The following is a 6,357-nucleotide window of genomic DNA, read 5'->3' on the forward strand; positions in this document are numbered from 1 at the left end:
AAAGACTGGTATGAAAATGAGGAAGCATGAAGAAACAGAGCAAAGCGGAATGGGCCTTTCATTGTTTGAAGTTGTTTTTCCTCGTGTTTGTTGAGCTCTCCCGAGGGAGAGATCGCAGAAGCTTGGGGAATGTGCTGAGTGTTTTGTGCACAGCCTTGTTAAGGAAAAGAGACCCTAAGGAGAAAACTAGATTCTCTTCTGCGAAGGGACCACCAGCTTCCACCTGCCCATTGTGATCTTGCTCAACTCCATCTAGACAAGATTATAAACGAGAAGAAGAACAAAACCCATCTTCCCAACTCAGGATACATAGGCTGATTGTTATTTGCATAATTACCTTAAGAGATAAATGATAAATCCTCACTATAGTGACATCTATATTTAGACTGGCATACTGAATGGCTTTTATTTGAGATAATTGAGAGTTTATTTTTTAACAAGCTTTCCCAAGTATATTGAATAAATAAATACCTTTACAGCAACTTTTAAAGCTGTAAAATGCAGTTTCTTACTTATTAAAATATCCCACTTATTCACCTGGAGACTATCAGAGCTACACTCTTCAGTATAATGTTATAACTGAAAAACTGTGCCATTAAATCTGTAAGAATTTTGGGGAATAGGAGGTTTAAAGATCAAACACTCAGAAATCCTGTCAGCAGCCCATAAAAAAACAAAAACAGAAAACCAATGAAAACAGATAAAATGTTTTATATGTTTTTACACAATAGATTTTTTATTTGCTTGCTTGTTTTTTATTTTTATGTGTGTGCAACGTGCATATGTGTGTGCACGCATGTTTGCATTTGTGTGTGTGTGCACACGCACTTGTGTGTGTGGAGAACAGGGTTGTTTGTTGTTGGAAATCACTCTGAATCATTCCACCTCATTGACTGAGGCAAGCCTCGTAGGCAAACTCAGAGCCAGCCTATATGGCTAGTTTTCCTAGGCAGCCATGTTTTGCTGACATTTGCATGAGTACTGGGGACCAGAGCTCTGCTCCTTCTGCTCGGGCAGCAAGGGCTGGACCATTGAGCCACTCCTGATTCCATATTGCTTTGGGGTTGGTTGGTTTGTTTGCTTGCTTGTTTAGATAGTCTCACTATGTAGCCTTGCCAGGCCTGGCACTTACTATGTAGAGGACACTGGCCTTGAACCCACAGAGATCTGCCTATCTCTCCCTCTTGAGTGCTGGTATCAAAGGCATATGCCATCACAGCTGGCATTGCTTTGGTTTTTGAGATAAGGTCTTTGCTTTTTTATATAGGCTGACCTGGAACTCACTATGTAGCCTAAGCTAACATGGCATTTGTTCTCTTCCTGACTCACCTTCCTGAATCCTGGGAGTCAGGGTGGGCCACTGTGCCACCCAGTTTAAATGTCTAAGAAATGTGCATTTGCTGCAGTAAATGTACCCTCTATGTTGGAAAAGTTCTGGCCTTTGCTTGTGGCTGTGCACTTCAGAAAGGCTACAGTACGTGAATTTGAAAATGGCAGAAGCATTTGCAATCACAAAGAAATATAACAATAAGTGATAGTGAGATGTGGTCGTGACACAGACAGGGAATGAGGTTACTGGTAATGTTTAAAGGATATACAACTGACTTTTGTGTTTTCCTAAGTCACTGTTTTATCAAGTGGGCACAACCACACACACAAGCAAATGTGAAATTGTGATATGTTCAAATATCTCCTTAATCTGTCAATCTTTCTGGAACAAAATTCTATTTCTAAACATATTAGCATTGATGTTCTGGTAGGTTTATTGTTTTTACTTTTAATGATGGATAATCACATACATATCATAGCTACTATAGATTCCATGGCAAATGTGTGTTTCATTTATTCATGATGTCTTATTTTAAATTTTAAAAATTATATTTCATTAATTGTGTGTGTGTTGGCTCCCAAGTAGAGGTCAGAAGACAATTTTCATGATTCAGTTCTCTCCTTCCTCCATATGGGACCAGGGGAAGATCAGGCCATAGGACTTGGTGGCAGGCACATTTACCTACTGAGCCATCTCGCTGGCCCTTTAAATAGTTTCTATGTAAACTTAAAAGTAGTCAAAACTACTGTTGTGGTTTAAATCTGAGATGGTCTCCAGATCACATATTCAGTTTTGGGGGGATATTAGCTACTGAGGGATGGAATTTGGATTCTAAGAGCTCTGACCTAAGCCATGGATTACTCCTTGATGGATAGATACATAACACGATGGCATTATGAGGGGGTGGTGGGAAGTGTAGTGATATTTTGTTTTACTCTAATAAAATTTGCCTGAAGATCAGAGGACAGAGCCAGCCACTAGGTTAAACATAGAGGCCAGGCAGTGGTGGCAAACAACTTTAATCCTAGCACTTGGGAGGCAGAGATCCATCTGGATCACTGGGCTACATGAGATTGATCTAATCTAGGAGAGAAACTGAGCCAGGCAGTGGTGGCACACACCTTTAACCCCAATACTTGGGAAGCACACATGCCATAGGAAGATAGGAAGTGAAATGGCTGGGCAGAGAAAGGCGTATAAGGCCTGAGGAAAGAGGAACTAGAGCCTTTTCAGCAGAGGACTGTTGCTGGAGAATTTCTCTCCAGCTCCCACCACCAAGTCCCGCCAGTCTCAGGGCCCACTTATAAAATAAACACACAGACTCTTACATTATTTAAACTGCTTGGCCATTAGCTCAGGCCTGTTATTGTCTAGCTCTTACTCTTATATTTAGCCCATTTCTATTAATCTTTACTTTGCCACATGGCTCATGGCTTACTGGTACCTTACATCTTCCTTGTCCTGATGGCGGCTGGCAGTGTCTCCCCCTCAGCCTTCCACTTCCCAGAATTCTTTTCCTTGTCCCGCCTATACTTCCTGCCTAGCCAATGGCCAATCAGTGATTTATTTACTGACCAATCAGCAACACACTTGACATACAGACCATTCCACAGCACTTCCCCTTTTCTTTTCTTAAAAAGGAAGGTTTTAACTTTAACATAGTAAAATTACATATAACAAAACAATTATCAAGCAAGAATTACAGTTACAGTATTAAAGAAGAGATCCTATCTATCTTATATTTGTAAGTTTAAGGTTTTATATCTAACTTATCTTTTATTATAACTAAGGAAAATTGTAAGTATCCAGTCTTTAACCACATCAAAGACCTCAGAAGGATATATTACTACCTGAGAAATGGAGAAGGATATAAGCAACTTTTAGGAGTCTTGTAGGGTAGACAGAGACAGCTTCTGAAAATGGTCTGTCAGATACTTTAGGCCTGTAGCCAATTTGAATGCACCAACAATGCTGAGAAACATTAGGTGATTGTCCAGGCTGCCAGCTGTCTCGGTCTACTCTCGCAAGATTCCCGAAAGTTGCTTGCATCCATCTACCATTTCTCAGGTACCATTATATTCCTTCTCAGGTCTTTGATGGGATTGAAGACTAGCAGTTATAGTTACAACTTAGTAGATAGAACATATTAAGTATTAGATTCAGGTTCTTTAGGGTAGGACACCTTTTGGAATGATCTTTGTAACATGCCATTTATCTATGCTCTATACTTCTCTGGATTTTAATATGTGTTTCTTGCTTGATATTGTTTGCATTGGTTGTAGTCCCATCTTATCTAGGTCATTATCCCTCATTATTCCTGGACAATATTTGATAACCATTCCTTTGTATATAGTCTTGTATTAGGTTAGAACCTTCTTATTTAGACAAAAAGGGGGAGATGTAGTGGGTAGCCATTCCAGCTTTGTTCTGGAAGTTCCAACCCCCATTGAGACTTCGGCAACTGTCACGCCTACAAGGCGGGGCCAAGGGAGGCGCCTGGGGACCCGAGATCCGGATCGGCGAACGCTCTCTTGGTTCCAGGACGCTGGATGGTGGAGGTAGACAGAGGAGAGCTCCAGAGAACACCGCTGGACTGTGATACACCTTCCCCAGACCCCGCGACCTACCTATCCCTTAATTTGTAAGTTACGCCATTAAATAAATCTCCTTTTAACTACGTGGAGTGGCCTAAATAATTTCACCAATAGAGGACTCAGGAGCATTCAGTCTGAGGATTTCTTGGAGACAGGATTGGCTGAGGAGTTGGTGAGGTGAGAAGTGGCTGTGGTTTGTTTCCTCTGATTTTTCAGCACTTACCCCAATATCTGGCTTTGAGTTTTTATTATAAGACCATTTAGGATTCATGCACCAGGGTAGTAGGACCTGGAAGAATCGGGCCTGACGGGAAGAAGCAGCCACTGAGGCAGCTCTGATAGGATCACCTTTTCTCCCTGACTCTTCACTTTCTCTCTGATTGCTCACTTCCTCTCCATCACCTCCTTTTCCCAAGATTCTCTGCCCTGCACAGGCCCAGAAGTATTACAGGCAGCCAGGATGGACTGAAACCTCTGTGAAGCAAGACAAAAATCAATATTCTGGCCAGTAAGTCACCCTTTCTAAGGATTGTGTCACAATGGCAAAAACTGATGAACCATAGCTTATTCCATCAATGACTGGGGCAGACATTACCAGTACTTTATTGTTTTTATTCTCACACTCACTCCCAGTCGTCATTCTGAAAATGACCAGAACCATCATTTTATTCAAGACAGCACCAGGCTCAACCAATCAATGGTAACTTTTTCCTTTTTTTTTTTTTTTTTTAAAAAAAAATAAAAGTGGCCATGTTGCTCTGGTCTCAAAGCCTGCCATCTCAGGGTTAATTCAGAATAAAGGGCAAGCTATTGATTCTGGGGAAGCTTTTCAGTCACCCAACTAAAGGAGCATGCGCAGCTGGCTCCAGCCTTCTTCCTCTGGACTCAATGGTATATGTGGAGCAGTCACGACCACCCTGTGTCTGAGAGCCAAAGATTGATGGATTCTTGCACTGTTGTACTTTTGAACCAGGACTAGCAGTCACTCGCCTTAGACTTTTGCTATTTGGGTAAAATAAAGACGTATTTTCTCCAAGCCATTTTTGGGGTGCTTGTGAGCATATTTGAAGTGTATTTAGCAGATAGTACACAAACAAATTGCGTTTCTCCTGCTTATCTTCTGATAAGATTGTTATACTAAGCCAGAGTATTTATTTAGAATCTCCAGCCTAAAACATGTTTTAGTTCTTTCAGAAATGAAAATGGCCAGGTCAGAGAAACTTTGAGTGGGCTCTTTATTAGATCATCAATCAGACGCGAGCAAGGCCTCTAATCTATCTACACACAAAGGTATTTCAACACAAGGAGTTTATATTACTTGGATAAAATGATAATATTAAGATTTCTAATTGTAGTTTCATTTAATATAGGATGGATCCTGGTTCACTGTTAGAAGCAGCATTGGGCAGTAGATCCAAGACTCTGTCTCCATCAATGGCTTCAGAATTCATTGTCCTCATGGATGCTCTGTGTCCCAGATCCTACCTTTGAAAAACAGAAGAATGAGTTAGTCATTAGTGTTGTTTACCAAAGCAACTTCGGTTCTTCACTGAGGCACATGGGAGTATTGCCCTGCCCTTTCTACTTTGAATTTATTCTTGCCAAAGTAACTCACTTTGGTCAACAACTAACTAATTGAAAGTGATGTGTTTCACACTTGGGTAAGTGTTAAAAGCATTGTTTGCTATGGATTTCCTTCTGTCATTGATGGGACAATGGTTTCTCCTTCGCTGTTAGCTATAGAACATAGATAACTCAGGGGGAAAGCCCTGAGTAATATATGTGAGCATGAAATAATTTTTGTTGTCTTTAGCTGCTAAAATTTAGGGCTTGTGTTGTTATTTTGAGACAGACTCTCACTATTTATTTCAGGTTGGCCTGCAACTTGTTATGTAGCCCACATAGACCTTGAACTTGTGAAACTGCCTCATTTTTCCCTGTGCTGAAATTACATGTATGCACCACTACACCCTGCAGGACCTTTTAAAAAATTCCTATCACTGTGGCATAACCAGACTATACTTACGAATGCAGAATATTGGTCAAATGATAATTAAATCTTTTTAGGTCAAGAATTATGGGAGTTCAGGATTCTAACCCAAGGTGCAATTAGGGAGACATATCCTAATTCCAAAAAAAGAAATAGCATTTTTGCTGGATTTCTTGTGTCCTGGCCTGGCCCATGGTCAGGACAAATCTCTCTCACCCGCCAGTCCCGCAGCTGCTTGGACCCAAGTAAACACACAGAGGCTTATATTAATTAAAACTGTCCTGTCTTTAGCTCAGGCCTACCACTGACTTGCTCTTATACTTAAACTCAGCCCATTTCTGTTAATCTATATGTCACCACGTTTTCTGTGGCCTTACCTGTATGCCATTACATGCTGCTCCCTGGGCAGTGGGCTGGTGTCTCCTGACCTAGCCTTCCTCTTC

This window comes from Peromyscus eremicus, chromosome 6, assembly GCF_949786415.1.
Source record: "Peromyscus eremicus chromosome 6, PerEre_H2_v1, whole genome shotgun sequence".
NCBI classification, from domain to species: domain Eukaryota; kingdom Metazoa; phylum Chordata; class Mammalia; order Rodentia; family Cricetidae; genus Peromyscus; species Peromyscus eremicus.